This window comes from Phocoena phocoena, chromosome 11 (assembly GCF_963924675.1).
Source record: "Phocoena phocoena chromosome 11, mPhoPho1.1, whole genome shotgun sequence".
Classification (NCBI taxonomy): domain Eukaryota; kingdom Metazoa; phylum Chordata; class Mammalia; order Artiodactyla; family Phocoenidae; genus Phocoena; species Phocoena phocoena.
The window spans coordinates 69,386,798-69,404,290 of NC_089229.1; positions in this window are offsets into that span (position 1 = coordinate 69,386,798).

The window sequence follows — 17,493 nt, forward strand, 5'->3', positions numbered from 1 at the left end:
AAAATCTTATTAAAGTCAGATTTTGTAAGGCCTTTCGGGAGTTTAATAATTAAAATGATAAGTACAGAAGGTTTTCATGCAATAGAATTTCATGACCAAAATAGTGTTTTCAGATTAGTCTGGTTGCAGTGTGGGGAAAGATTGGAAGGGGAAAGCCTTGGGGCAGTAGCCAAATCAAATATCACAGAGGAACTGCTGAAGGCCAAGGCTGGCGAGTGGCAGTAGGGATGGAACATGGAGAGAAAGTGAGAGGGAATTTTTAAAAGGAGGAGGAAGGGGGTGCTTCTCCAGGATGTCTCCAAATGCCAGACCATATCTCACTTGTGCGGTCCTCCTCCCAGCTTCCTGCCCTCTGCCCCTGGACTCCACATCCAAAGACACAATCAATGCAGCCCCCACACAGCCTCTCTCCCACAGGGAAGGCCAGGCTGACCTGAGAATTTTGTCACATACTCCATTTCCTCTAACCAGTTCTTATTTTGTTTTTCTGCTAATTAATTTTTTTTAAATAATAGTTCCCCTAATCCACTTTATTCTTAGAATTTTAATTTAATTTTAATTTTTAATTTTTCCTTCTTTTGCCTTTTTAGTTCTGATTTCCTGTTCCATAGCCTTAATCCCAAGGAATGATCTGTTTTTAGCTTTTCATCTTATGGGCTTTAGCCTTCTAGCCTTAACTATTATAGCTTTTACTCATGTTTTAACCTTTTATCTCATTGGCTTATAGTATTTTATCTTTTATTTTTAAATCTCTTGTGCTTTGTATTTTTAAACTCTTAACCTTTTATCTTTGTGGGGATTTTAAATCTTCTATTTTAGCTTCCACTTCATTCTCTTTTAGCTTAATTTTTCTTACCTTATTCTCTCTTTTAAAATTTTAACCTCTACTTAACCAACTGTCCCTTTTAATTTTTTAAAATTTTCCATCACTTTTTCTTCTTTTATATTGTTTCTTGGTTTTAGCATATTTTTATAATGAACATCAAGGGACCATAGGTAAAGGACTCAAATCACCATAATTAGGGAAGTTTGGGCACTCCTTTCCCCACCCTCACCTGCATCCCCTAACCTCCTGTACCTCCAGTATCCAAAGACCTTTCTGGTGACCCCCATGGATCTTTTAGCCTCTATAAGACTGAATCAAAACCATAAAAAATAAATAACTCTATAATGAAAAGAGAAACTGTGTTTTCAAATCCATGACCTCTGACATATATAGCCTATGAATTTTTGGCAAAGATGGTTAATATTATACAAGCCAAGGAGAAATGATAACTGGGGGATCAACAAATATTAACACTTTGTATAACACACCCGGTCCAGGCTATCTTGAGGAAGCAAATGATTTTGAAACTCATAAAAGAAAGCAAAGTAGATGGCCCTGGGCCAGATTATTTGTACTATTTATAAACTCTTATGCTTCTAATATACTTAATTCCAGATTAGTCACCGCCCCCCTTCTCAGCAGATTCAGAAAAGCATCTTCTTAGGGTAGATTTCTATCCCCTGTTATAAAAGATGAGGATAAGCTAGCCAAAGTGGAAGTGATCAAAAATAGGACTTTTAAAAATGTGAATCTTATATGCTTTTGCTAGAGGCTGCCTTTTTTTTGTCATGACTTAAGTTAGAAATCCTAAGCACAGGAAGAGAGCGATTTTACCTCCATATAATGGGTATAAGTTTCCCTCAGAAAGTTTTATGAACATCACTGAGGTTGGTTTCCCTAATTATTTTCCTGTCTTCTTAAGGAAGAAAAGGAAAGGACTGAGTCTCCAAAGGATGGCTCAGTCGTAAAGGCCACACCCCTGCCATACACAATTTCATCCCATAGCAGTCCTATCAGATTCTCATTTAAAAGTATGTTAAGGGGCTCTCTCTATGAGAACCAATCTTGCCCCATTATTCTACAACTTGCTAACTCATAACTCCTTCCCCACCTCAGGAAGTGACATGGCCTCCAATCTTTCCTGCTCATAAACAGGACAGGAGTCACTCTCCTCACAATTTCACTTGAGAATATTCCTTCTTTTGCTGACCACTGAGTCTCAGCCTACTACATTGACCTGGTGCAAAAAGCCAAACTCAACTGGTACAAAAAGCAACCTCAACTGTTGCAGGAACTGTCTAGTCAGGCTCTACCTCCAACAAGATACTTTTCCATAAGTACAACCTTAAAGCCCCTAGAGCTTACTGATGACATTTTAGCCATTCATTCGTTCAAAACGATATAGTGATACCACTGTGTGAGAGCCACTGTCCTAGGCAATTGCAAGATATGAACAAAACCATGTCCCATTTCTCGTCGAGCTTACAATCTAAAGGAGAAGATAGACACTAAACAAACCAACAAAGATACATCAGCTGGTGAGCAGAAAAGTAAAGCAGAGAAAGGAGTTGTGGGGGAATGAAAGCAGGTGGCATTTTAGATGTGGCCACTGTCTGAGAAGGTGGCAGCTGAGAAGAGGCTGCAATGAAGTGACAGAGTAGACCTCAGAGAAACCTGGAAGAAGAGCACTGTGACATGCACTGCTGGATTTACAGCCAAGTGTTATGGAAAACGTTCACTATGTTCCCAGGGAGATGTCTTTTGAGTCACAGTTCTAGGAAATGTTTGTTCATCTTGAACAACCACTTTGTTTTTATCTTAAGGACACTGTGAATCTGGTAACCAACTGTGAAACTTTTTAATGTAGCTGTGGAGAACCTTAGATGCAAATTTGTGGCCCAACTCTAGCAAATGTTCCAAATGAGATGTGACACTTTGTGTATTATCTCACCCATGACCTTCATAAATTCTTATCTCTCTTCCCATTGCCAGTTTTCCTCATCAAAGTTGATTTCACACTATTTTGTTTTACTAGAGACATTTGTCCCTTTCTGAAGGGACAAGAGAGTACAGAGAGGCAAGAGAGTACAGAGAGAAAGAGAAAAAGAACAAAAGACCAAAGGAGAAGAGAGACAGAGAGACCTACAGTAGAGGAGGAAGAGAAAGAGAAAAGACAGAGAGAGAGAGAGCTGCAGACAATTCAGAGAGACCAAGAAAGGCCATCAGATGCTAAATCATTAGTATTGGGAGGTCACTGTTAATCTCAAAGAAAATAATTTAAGTTAAATAAATGCTGGAAGTGAAAGCCGGATTTCTGAATGTATAGTTGAAAACCATCTAAGTCTCTGTGGTGACCTAAATGGGGAGGAAATCAAAAAAAGAGGGGATATATGTATACATATGGCTGATTCACTTTGCTGTACAGCAAAAACTGACACAGCAGTGTAAAGCAACTATACTCCAATTAAAAAACAAAGAAAAAAACAAAAAAAACAAGTAAGTGGCTAGTACGAACCACTTGGCTCTCTGACTGCACATCCACAGCAACTCTCTTGCACAGGCACACATAAGTCTGCACCATGGCGCTCCCCACAGCAGCCAGCAGTGCTGCCTCTGGTGGCTCATGAGTCTTTTCAGTACTAATTTCATTGCTGGGGAGCCGAATAACACTGGGTCTGACGTTAGATTGCCTGTGTCCAAATTCTGCCTCTCTCTCTCAGTAGCTTTGTGATTTGGGCCAACTCTCTTAACCTCTCTATAACTCTTATTTTCTCAATTATAAAATAGATATAATGAATTAGACTTATCTCAGAAAATGATTGAAACAATTAAATGAGATGAGAGAGAGAAAATAGGACCTGGAACAGTTACTTATATAAAAAGCACAGGTAAGTGCTTACCACATTTTAGCTAGTATACTACTATTAAGTCTACTTAGGAGAATGCATTGGTACAAAGGAAGGAAATTGAAACATAAGAGTCCCTGCCATCCTTCAGACTTCATGCCTAGATTGTGGAGGCAGCTTTAATCCTCCATTTATTCTAAATCCTGAAGAATGACACAGTCTAAGGCTGAAGATTGTCCAGAAGCATTGCAAGTACCTTAAGAATTCGCTTCAAGCTTATGGGGTTACCTGGCTTCTTTACATATATGCAAGTTCCACCAACAGTTAATATCAAAAATACTTCTCCAATTAAAAGACCTCAGCTCTTATTTAGGGGAACTAGCTTTCTTTTTATAAAACCTTAAGGAAAAGGATGTAACACTAAAAGTCAAGTTTCTGGGAAAAAATGGGGAAAGATATACCACTTCCAGGTGTCTGCCTATTCTAAAGGAAATTCTGAGTGTGTCATGCTCCCACAGAATTCGTAATCTTCCTGCATTGAGCCTGCATTCTACTAGGTGAATACACTCACCTAATTTTTATCTGGACAAACTCAAAGCAACTATTCCCAAATTTTTAAAACTTTCTAAGATTAGATGTAATTTCTGCTAGATAAACACCTAAAACACATGAAGCCAGTTTTGTGAGGTCAGTCCTTCATAGGCATATGTTCTAGAATGTTCCAGAAAGCTAGAAGTTTGCAGCTGCATTTCCTAGATAGCTGGCCAGCTACCCAAGCAGCCATGTATTTAAAATGGCCTCTCTTAGTGCTAATGTTAAAAAGAATGGACTCAACCACTTGACATTATTTTATTTTCCTGCCTGAGTTATCACTGGGTGTTAGTCTTCATTTGGTTTTCGTCTCACTTCTCACTGAGGTATTGAAAATGGAGGAGAGGGAAGCCCACGAATTCCAACAACAAACTATTAGGAGTTACATAAATAATGAAGAGAGGGCTACTTGTGACTTGCACGAGTGGAATACTGTGGGACATAAATCATTTTCCATGTGGATATGAATTATCAAAGCAAAAAGTGCTCTGGACAGAGTTACACAGCCATGTGGAACACAGGCTCTTGGTGCTCCAGCCAGGCATCAGGGATGTGCCAATGACGTGGGAGGACCAGGACACAGGTCCACAGGAGGCCTCCCAGCTCCACGTAATACCAAAGGGTGAAAATCTCCCAGAGATCTCCATCTCAACACCAAGACCTAGCTCAACTCAATGACCAGCAAGCTACAGTGCAGGACACCCTATGACAAACAACTAGCAAGACAGGAACACAAACCCATCCATTAGCACAGAGGCTGCCTAAAATCATAATAAAGCCACAGACACCCCAAAACACACCACCAGACGTGGATCTGCCCACCAGAAAGACAAGATCCAGCCTCATCTAGAAAACTAGAACACAGTCATTACTCGCCTTCACCAGGAAGCCTACACAACCCACTGAAACAACCTTAGCCACTGGGGACAGACACCAAAAACAACGGGAACTACAAACCTGCAACCTGCGAAAAAGAGACCCCAAACACACTAAGTTAAGCAAAATGAAAAGATAGAAAAACACAGAGCAGATGAGGAGCAAGGCAAAAACCCACCAGACCTAACAAATGAAGAGGACATAGGCGCACTACCTGAAAAAGAATTCAGAGTAATGATAGTAAAGATGATCTAAAATCTTAGAAATAGATGGAGAAAATAAAGAAAGGTTTAACAAGGACCTAGAAGAACTAAAGAGCAAACAAACAGTGATGAACAACACAATAAATGAAATTAAGAATTCTGTAGAAGGAATCAACAGCAGAATAACTTAGGCAGAAGAATAGATAAGTGACCTGGAAGATAAAAGAGTGGAAATAACTACTGCAGAGCAGAATAAAGAAAAAAGAATGAAAAGAATTGAGGACAGTCTCAGAGAACTCTAAGACATTAAACGCACCAACATTCGAATTGTAGGGGTCGCAGGAGAAGAAGAGAAAAACAAAGGGTCTGAGAAAATATTTGAAGAGGTTATACTTGAATAATTCCCTAATATGGGAAAGAAAATAGTTAATCAGGTCCAGGTAGGACAGAGAGTCCCATACAGGAATAATCCAAGGAGAAACATGCCAAGACACATATTATTCAAACAATTAAAAATAAAATACAAAGAACAAATATTAAAAGTAGCAAGGGAGGGCTTCCCTGGTGGAGCAGTGGTTGAGAGTCCGCCTGCCGATGCAGGGGACGTGGAATCATGCCCCGGTCTGGGAAGATCCCACATGCTGTGAAGCAGCTAGGCCCGTGAGCCATGGCCGCTGAGCCTGCGCATTCAGAGCCTGTTGCTCCAGAACAGGAGAGGTCACAACAGTGAGAAGCCCGTGTACCACAAAAAAAAAAAAAAGCTGCAAGGGAAAAACAATAACACACAAGGGAATCCCCATAAGGTTAACAGCTGAACTTTCAGCAGAAACTCTGCAAGCCAGAAGGGACTGGCAGGACATATTTAAAGTGATGAAGTGGAAAAACCTATACCCAAGATTACTCTACCCAGCAAGGATCTCATTCAGATTTGATGGAGAAATTAAAAAATTTACAGACAGGCAAAAGCTGAGAGAGTTCAGCACCACCAAACCAGCTTTACAACAAATGCTAAAGGAACTTCTCTAGGCAAGAAACACAAGAGAAGGAAAAGACCTACAAGAACGAACCCAAAACAATTCAGAAAATGGGAAGAGTAACATACATATCGATAATTACCTTACATGTAAATGGACTAAATGCTCCAACCAAAAGACACAGAATGGCTGAATGGACACAGAAACAAGACCCATATATATGCTGTTTACAAGAAACCCACTTCAGACCTAGAGACACATACAGACTGAAAGTAAGGGGATGTAAAAAGATATTCCATGCAAATGGAAATCAAAACAAAGCTGGAGTAGCAATTCTCATCTCAGACAAAATAGACTTTAAAATAAAGGGTATTAGAAGAGACAAAGGACACTACATAATGATCAAGGGATCGATCCAAGAAGAAAATATAACAATTGTAAATATTTATGCACCCAACAGAGGGGCACCTCAATACATAGGCAAATACTAACAGCCATAAAAGTGGAAATTGACAGTAATAAAATCATAGTAGGGGACTTTAACACCCCACTTTCACCAATCATCGAAACGAAAATAATTAAGGAAACACAAGCTTTAAATGATACATTAAACAAGATGGACTTAATTGATATTTACAGGACATTCCATCCAAAAACAACAGAATACATATTTTTCTCAAGTGCTCATGGAATATTCTCCAGCATACATCATATCTTGGGTCACTAATCAAGCCTTGGTAAATTTAAGAAAATTGAAATTGTATCAAGCATCTTTTCCGACCACAATGCTATGAGACTAGATATCAATTACAGGAAAAGATCTGTAAAAAATACAAACACATGAAGGCTAAACAATACACTACTTAATAATGAAGTGATCACTGAAGAAATCAAAGAGAAAATCAAACAATACCTAGAAACAAATGACTATGGAGACACGACAACCCAAAACCTATGAGATGCAGCAAAAGCAGTTCTAAGAGGAAAGTTTATAGAAATACAATTCTACCTTAAGAAACAGGAAACATCTCGAATAAACAACCTGACATTGCACCGAAAGCAATTAGAGAAAAAATATCAAAAAGCCCCAAAAGTTAGAAGAAGGAAAGAAATCATATAAATCAGATCAGAAATAAATGAAGCAGAAATGAATGAAATGATAGCAAAGATCAACAAAACTAAAAGCTGGTTCTTTGAGAAGATAAACAAAATTGATAAACCATTAGCCACACTCATCAAGAAAAAATGGAGAAGACTCAAATCAATAGAATTAGAAATGAAAAAGGAGAAGTAACAACTGACACTGAAGAAATACAAAAGTTCATGAGCGATTACTACAAACAACCCTATGCCAATAAAATGGACAACCTGGAAGAAATGGACAAATTCTTAGAAATGCACAACTGCCAAGACTGAATCAGGAAGAAATAGAAAATATGAACAGACAAATCACAAGCACTGAAATTGAAACTGTGATTAAAAATCTTCCAACAAACAAAAGCCCAGGACCAGATGGCTTCACAGGCGAATTCTATCAAACATTTAGAGAAGAGATAACACCTATCCTTCTCAAACTCTTCCAAAATATAGCATAGGGAGGACCACTCCCAAACTCATTCTATGAGGCCACCATCACCCTGATACCAAAACCAGACAAGGATATCACAGAGAAAGAAAACTACAGGCCAATATCACTGATGAACATAGATGCAAAAATCCTCAACAAAATACTAGCAAACAGAATCCAACAGCACATTAAAAGGATCATACACCATGATCAAGTGGGGTTTATTCCAGGAATGCAAGGATTCTTTAATATATGCAAATCAATCAATCAACGTGATACACCATATTAACAAATTGAAGGAGAAAAACCATATGATCATCTCAATAGATGCAGAGAAAGCTTTTGACAAAATTCAACACCCATTTATGATAAAAACCCTGCAGAAAGTAGGCATAGAGGGAACTTTCCTCACCATAATAAAGGCCATATATGACAAACCCACAGCCAACATGGTCCTCAATGGTGAAAAACTGAAACCATTTCCACTGAGATCAGGAGCTAGACAAGGTTGCCCACTCTCACCACTATTATTCAGCATATTTTGGAAGTTTTAGCCATAGCAATCAGAGTAGAAAGAGAAGTTAAAGGAATCCAAATTGGAAAAGAAGAAGTAAAGCTGTCACTGTTTGCTTGTGACATGATACTATACATAGAGAATCTTAAGATGCTACCAGAAAACTACTAGAGGTAATCAATGAATTTGGCAAAGTAGCAGGATACAAAATTAATGCACAGAAATCTCTGGCATTCCTATACACTAAGGATGAAAAATCTGAAAGTGAAATCAAGAAAACACTCCCATTTACCATTGCAACAAAAAGAATAAAATATCTAGGAATAAACCTACCTAAGGAGACAAAAGCCCTGTATCCAGAAAATTATAAGACACTGATGAAAGAAATTAAAGATGATACAAATAGATGGAGAGATATACCATGTTCTTGGAATGGAAGAATCAACATTGTGAAAATGACTCTAGTACCCAAAGCAATCTACAGATTCAATGCAATACTTATAAAATTACCACAGGTATTTTTCACAGAACTAGAACAAAAAATTTCACAATATTTATGGAAACACAAAAGACCCTGAACACCCTAAGCAATCTTGAGACCGAAAAACAGAGCTGGTGGAATCAGGCTCCCTGACTTCAGACTATACTACAAAGCTACAGTAATCAAAACAGTATGGTACCAGCACAAAAACAGAAAGATAGATCAATAGAACAGGATAGAAAGCCCAGAGATAAACCCACGCACATATGGTCACCTTATCTTCAATAAAGGAGGCAGAAATGTACAGTGGAGAAAGGACAGACTCTTCAATAAGTGGTCCTGGGAAAACTGGACGGCCATATGTAAAAGAATGAGATTTGAACACCATACACAAAAAAAAGCTCAAAATGGATTAAGGACCTAAATGTAAGGCCAGAAACTATCAAACTCTTAGAGGAAAACATAGGCAGAACACTCTATGGCATCAATCACAGCAAGATCCTTTTTGACCCACCTCCTAGAGAAATGGAAAAAAAAAAGCAAAGTTAAACAAAAGGGACCTAATGAAACTTCAAAGCTTTTGCACAGCAATGGAAACCATAAACAAGACCAAAAGACAACCCTCAGAATGGGAGGAAATATTTGCAAATGAAGCAACTGACAAAGGATTAATCCCTAAAATTTACAAGCAATTCATGCAACTCAATAACAAAGAAACAAACAACCCAATCCAAAAATGGGCAGAAGACCCAAATAGACATTTTTCCAAAGAATATATAGACTGCCAAAAAACTCATGAAAGAATGCTCAATGCCATTAATCATTAGAGTAATGCAAATCAAAACTACAATGAGATATCATCTCACAACAGTCAGATTGGCCATCATCAAAAAATCTAGAAATAATAAGTGCTGGTGAAGGTGTGGAGATAAGGGAACACTCTTGCACTGCTGCTGGGAATGTGAATTGGTACAGCCACTATGGAGAACAATATGGAGGTTCCTTAGGAAACTAAAAATAGAACTACCATATGACCCAGCAATCCCACTACTGGGCATATACCCTGAGAAAACTGTAATTCAAAAAGAGTCATGTACCAAAAAGTTCATTGCAGCTGTATTTACAATAGCCAGGAGATGGAAGCAACCTTAGTGTCCATCGTTGGATGAATGGGTAAAGAAGATGTGGCACATATACACAATGGAATATTACTCAGCCATAAAAAGAAATGAAATTCAGTTATTTGTAGTGAGGTGGATGGACCTAGAGTCTGTCATACAGAGTGAAGCAAGTCAGAAAGAGAAAGACAAATACCGTATGCTAACACACATATATGTAATCTAAGAAAAAAAAATGTCATGAAGAACCTAGGGGTAAGATGGGAATAAAGACACAGACCTACTAGAGAATGGACTTGAGGATACAGGGAGGGGGAAGTGTAAGCTTTGACAAAGTTAGAGAGTGGCATGGACATATTTACACTGCCAAACATAAAATAGATAGCCAGTGGGAAGCAGCCGCATAGCACAGGGAGATCAGCTCGGTGCTTTGTGACCACCTGGATGGGTAGGATAAGGAGGGTGGAATGGAGTGAAACGCAAGAGGGAGGAGATATGGGAACATATGTATATGTATAACTGATTCACTTTGTTATAAAGCAGAAACTAAGACACCATTGTAAAGCAATTAAACTTCATAAAGATGTAAAAAAATAAATAAATAAAAGCAGCAAGGGACAAACAACAAATAATACATAGGGGAATCCCCATAAGGTTAACAGCTGATCTTTCAGCAGAAACTCTGCAAGCCAGAAGGGAGTGGCAGGACATATTTAAAGTGATGAAGGAGAAACACCTACAACCAAGATTACTTTAACCAGCAAGGATCTCCTTCAGCTTTCACAGAAAAACTAAAAGCTTTACAAACAAGCAAAAGCTAAGAGAATTCAGCACCACTAAACCAGCTTTACAAAAAATGCTAAAGGAACTTTTCTTTGCCGGAAACACAAGAGAAGGAAAAGGCCTACAGTAATAAACCCAAAACGATTAAGAAAACGGTAATAGGAACATTCATATCGATAATGACCTTAAATGTAAATGGATTAAATGCTCCAACCAAAAGACATAGACTGGCTGAATGGATACAAAAACAAGACCCATATATATGCTGTCTACAAGAGACTCACTTCAGACCTAGGGACACATACAGACTGAAAGTGATGAGTTGGAAAAAGCTATTCCATGCAAGGGGAAATCAAAAGAAAGCTGGAGTAGCAATTCTCATATCAGACAAAATAGACTTTAAAACAAAGACTATTACAAGAGACAAAGAAGGACACTACATAATGATCAAGGGATCGATCCAAGAAGAAGATATAACAATTGTAAATATTTATGCACCCAACATAGGAGCACCTCAATACATAAGGCAAATACTAATAGCCATAAAAGGGAAAATCGACAGTAACGCAATCATACTAGGGGACTTTAACACGTCACTTTCTCCAATGGACAGATCATCCAAACTGAAAATAAATAAGGAAACACAAGCTTTAAATGATAAGTTATACAAGATGGACTTAATTGATATTTATAAGACATTCTATCCAAAAGCAGCAGCATACACATTCTTCTCAAGTGCCCATGGAACATTCTCCAGGATAGATCATATCTTGGGTCACAAATCAAGCCTTGGGAAATTTAAGAAAATTGAACTTGTATCAAGTATCTTTTCTGACCACAACGCTATGAGACTAGATATCAATTACAGGGAAAAATCTAAAAGATATATAAACAAATGGAGACTAAACAGCACACTACTTAATAACCAAGAGATCACTGAAGAAATTAAAGAGGAAATCAATAAATACCTAGAGACAGGAGCTTCTGGGAAGATGGCGGAAGAGTAAGATGAGGAGATCACCTTCCTCCCCACAGATACATCAGAAATACATCTACACATGCAACTGCTCTTTAGAACACCCGTTGAACACTGGCAGAAGACCTCAGACCTCCCAAAAGGCAAGAAACTCCCCACGTACCTGGGTAGAGCAAAAGAAAAAAGAATAAACAGAGACAAAAGGATAGGGATGGGACCGGCACCAGTGGGAGGGAGCTGTGAAGGAGGAAAGGTTTCCACACACTAGGAAGCCCCTTCGCGGGCGGAGACTGCAGGTGGCAGAGGGGGAAAGCTTCGGAGCCGCAGAGGAGAGCACAGCAACAGGGGTGCGGAGGACAAAGCAGAGAGATTCCCACACAGAGGATCGGTGCCGAGCAGCACTTACCAGCCCGAGAGGTTTGCCTGGTCACCCGTCAGGGCGGGTCCTGAGGTTCAGGCTTCGGCCAGAGCGCTGGGAGAGTACTGGGGTTGGCGGTGTGAACACAGCCTGAAGGGGGCTAGTGTGCCACAGGTAGCCGGGAGGGAGTCCGGGGAAAAGTCTGGACCTGCCAAAGAGGCAAGAGACTTTTTCTTCCCTCTTTGTTTCCTGGTGCGCGAGGAGAGGGGATTAAGAGCGCTGCTTAAAGGCGCTCCAGAGACGGGCACGAGCTGCGGCTAAAAGCGCAGACCCCAGAGACAGGCATGAGACGCAAAGGCTGCTGCTGCCACCACCAAGAAGCCTGTGTGCGAGCACAGGTCACTATCCACACACCCTTTCCAGGAAGCCTGTGCAGCCAGCCACTGCCAGGGTCCTGGGATCCAGGGATAACTCCCCTGGGAGAACGCACGGCGCGCCTCAGGCTGGTGCAACTTCACGCCGGCCTCTGCCACGCCAGGCTCGCCCCGCACTCCATGCTCCTCCCTCCCCCCGGCCTGAGTGAGCCAGAGCCCCCTAATCAGCTGCTCCTTTAACCACGTCCTGTCTGAGCGAAGAACAGACGCCCTCCAGCGACCTACACGCAGAGGCAGGGCCAAATCCAAAGCTGAGCCCCTGGGAGCTGTGAGAACAAAGAAGAGAAAGGGAAATCTCTCCCAGCAGCCTCAGAAGCAGCGGATTAAAGCTCCACAATCAACTTGATGTACCCTGCATCTGTGGAATACATGCATAGACAACAAATCATCTCAAATTGAGGAGGTTGACTTTGAGAGCAAGATTTATGATTTTTTCCCCTTTTCCTCTCTTTGTGAGTGTGTATGTGTATGCTTCTGTGTGAGATTTTGTCTGTATAGCTTTGCTTCCACCATTTGTCCTAGGGTTCTATTCGTCCGTTTTTTTTTTTTTTTTTAATTTTTTTTCTTAATAGTTATTTTTTTATTTTAATAACTTTATTATATTTTATCTTACTTTATTTTATTTTATCTTCTTTATTTCTTTTTTTCCTTCCTTCCCTCCTTCCTTCCTTCCTTCCTTCCTCCCTCCCTCCTTTCTCTCTTTCTTTCTACTTTCTATATTTCCTGTCTACAAGAGAACCACTTCAGACCTAGAGACACATACAGACTGAAAGTAAGGGGATGTAAAAAGATATTCCATGCAAATGGAAATCAAAACAAAGCTGGAGTAACAATTCTCATCTCAGACAAAATAGACTTTAAAATAAAGATTATTAGAAGAGACAAAGAAGGACACTACATAATGATCAAGGGATCGATCCAAGAAGAAAGTACAACAATTGTAAATATTTATGCACCCAACATAGAAGCACATCAATATATAAGGCAAATACTAACAGCCATAAAAGGGGAAATCAACAGTAACACATTCATAGTATGGGACTTTAACACCACACTTTCACCAATGGACAGATCATCCAAAATGAAAATAAATAAGGAAACACAAGCTTTAAATGATACATTAAACAAGATGGACTTAATTGATATTTATAGGACATTCCATCCAAAAACAACAGAATACATATTTTTCTCAAGTGTTCATGGAATATTCTCCAGCATGCATCATATCTTGTGTCACAAATCAAGCCTTGGTAAATTTAAGAAAATTGAAATTGTATCAAGTATCTTCTCCGACCACAACGCTATGAGACTAGATATCAATTACAGGAAAAGATCTGTAAAACAATACAAACACATGGAGACTAAACAATACACTACTTAATAGCGAAGTGATCACTGAAGAAATCAAAGAGGAAATCAATAAATACCTAGAAACAAATGACAATAGAGACACGACTACCCCAAAATCTATGAGATGCAGCAAAAGCAGTTCCAAGATGGAAGGTTATAGCAATGCAATCCTACCTTAAGAAACAGGAAACATCTCGAGTAAACAACCTGACATTGCACCTAAAGGAATTAGAGAAAGAAGGACAAAAAAACCCCTAAGTTAGCAGAAGGAAAGAAATCATAAAAATCAGATCAGAAATAAATGAAAAAGAAATGAAGGAAACGATAGCAAAGATCAATAAAACTAAAAGCTGGTTCCTTGAGAAGATAAACAAAATTGATAAACCATTAGCCACACTCATCAAGAAAAAATGCAGAAGACTCAAATCAATAGAATTAGAAATGAAAAAGGAGAAGTAACAACTGACACTGAAGAAATACAAAAGATCATGAGAGATTACTACAAGCAACCCTACGCCAATAAAATGGACAACCTGGAAGAAATGGACAAATTCTTAGAAATGTACAACCTGCCAAGACTGAATCAGGAAGAAATAGAAAATATGAACAGACAAATCACAAGCACTGAAATTGAAACTGTGATTAAAAATCTTCCAACAAACAAAAGCCCAGGACCAGATGGCTTCACAGGCGAATTCTATCAAACATTTAGAGAAGAGATAACACCTATCCTTCTCAAACTCTTCCAAAATATAGCATAGGGAGGACCACTCCCAAATTCCTTCTACGAGGCCACCATCACCTTGATACGAAAACCAGACAAGGATGTCACAAAGAAAGAAAACTACAGGCCAATATCACTGATGAACATAGATGTAAAAATCCTCAACAAAATACTAGCAAACAGAATCCAACAGCACATTAAAAGGATCATACACCATGATCAAGTGGGGTTTATTCCAGGAATGCAAGGATTCTTCAATATATGCAAATCAATCAATCAACGTGATACACCATATTAACAAATTGAAGGAGAAAAACCATATGATCATCTCAATAGATGCAGAGAAAGCTTTTGACAAAATTCAACACCCATTTATGATAAAAACCCTGCAGAAAGTAGGCATAGAGGGAACTTTCCTCAACATAATAAAGGCCATATATGACAAACCCACAGCCAACATGGTCCTCAATGGTGAAAAACTGAAATCATTTCCACTAAGATCAGGAACAAGGCAAGGTTGCCCACTCTCACCACTATTATTCAACATAGTTTTGGAAGTTTTAGCCACAGCAATTAGAGAAGAAACGGAAGTAAAAGGAATCCAAATTGGAAAAGAAGAAGTAAAGCTGTCACTGTTTGCAGATGACATGATACTATACATAGAGAATCCTAAAGATGCTACCAGAAAACTACTAGAGCTAATCAATGAATTTGGTAAAGTAGCAGGATACAAAATTAATGCACAGAAATCTCTGGCATTCCTATACACTAAGGATGAAAAATCTGAAAGTGAAATCAAGAAAACACTCCCATGTACCATTGCAACAAAAAGAATAAAATATCTAGGAATAAACCTACCTAAGGAGACAAAAGACCTGTATGCAGAAAATTATAAGACACTGATGAAAGAAATTAAAGATGATACAAATAGATGGAGAGATATGCCATGTTCTTGGATTAGAAGAATCAACATTGTGAAAATGACTCTAGTACCCAAAGCAATCTACAGATTCAATGCAATACCAATCAAACTACCACAGGTATTTTTCACAGAAATAGAACAAAAAATTTCACAATTTGTATAGAAACACAAAAGACCCCGAATACCCAAAGCAATCTTGAGAACAAAAAATGGATCTGGAGGAATCAGTCTCCCTGACTTCAGACTATACTACAAAGCTATAGTAATCAAGAGAGTATGGTACTGGCACAAAAACAGAAAGATAGATCAATGGAACAGGATACAAAGTCCAGAGATAAACCCATGCATATATGGTCACCTTATTTTTGATAAAGGAGGCAGGAATGTACAGTTGAGAAGGGACAGCCTCTTCAATAAGTGGTGCTGGGAAAACTGGATAGGTACATGTAAAAGTATGAGATTAGGTCACTCCCTAATACCATACACAAAAATAAGCTCAAAATGGATTAAAGACCTAAATGTAAGGCCAGAAACTATCAAACTCTTAGAGGAAAACATAGACAGAACACTCCATGACATAAATCACAGCAAGATCCTTTTTGACCCACCTCCTAGAGAAATAGAAATAAAAACAAAAATAAACCAATGGGACCTAATGAAACTTCAAAGCTTTTGCACAGCAAAGGAAACCATAAACAAGACCAAAAGACAACCCCCTCAGAGTGGGAGAAAATATTTGCAAATGAAGCAACTGACAAAGAATTAATCTCCAAAATTTATAAGCAGCTCATGCATCTCAATAGCAAAAAAGGTAAAAACCCAATCCAAAAATGGGCAGAAGAACTAAATAGACATTTCTCCAAAGAAGATATACAGACTGCCAACAAACACATGAAAGAATGCTCAACATCATTAATCATTAGAGAAATGCAAATCAAAACTACTATGAGATATCATCTCGCACAAGTCAGAATGGCCATCATCAAAAAATCTACAAACAATAAATGCTGGAGAGGGTATGGAGAAAAGAGAACACTCTTGCACTGGTGGTGGGAATGGAAATTGATACAGCCACTGTGGAGAACAGTATGGAGGTTCCTTAAAAAACTACAAATAGAATTACCATATGACCTAGAAATCCCACTACTGGGCATATACCCTGAGAAAAGTATAATTCAAAAAGAGTCATGTACAAAATGTTCATTGCAGCTATATTTACAATAGCCAGGACATGGAAGCAACCTAAGTGTCCATCAATAGATGAATGGATAAAGTGGCACATATATACAATGGAATATTACTCAGTCATAAAAAGGAATGAAACTGAGTTATTTGTAGTGCAGTGCATGGACCTAGAGACTGTCATACAGAGTGAAGTAAGTCAGAAAGAGAAAAACAAAAACCATATGCTAACACATATATGTGGAATCTAAAAAAAAAAAAATGCTTAGAAGAACCTAGGGGCAAGCTGGAATAAAGATGCAGACCTACTAGAGAGTGGACTTGAGGATACAGGGAGGGGAAAGGGTAAGCTGGGACAAAGTGAGAGAGTGGCATGGACATATATACACTACCAAACGTAAAATAGATAGCTAGTGGGAAGCAACTGCATAGCACAGGGAGATCAGCTCGGTGCTTTGTGACTACCTAGAGGGGTGGGATAGGGAGAGTGGGAGGGAGGGAGATGCAAGAGGGAAGAGATATGTGGACATATGTATATGTATAACTGATTCACTTTGCTATAAATCAGAAACTAACACACCATTGTAAAGCAATTATACTCCAATAAAGATGTTTAAATAAAAAAGAATGAAAAGAGGAAATGAAACAGGAAATATTCAAGATAATTTCCCAGAATTAATTACATGAGTGTCCAAATTGAAAAGGTTTATTGAGTGTCCTCAATAAAGAGTGAAGGAGACCTATATCAAGATATTTATGATGAAATTT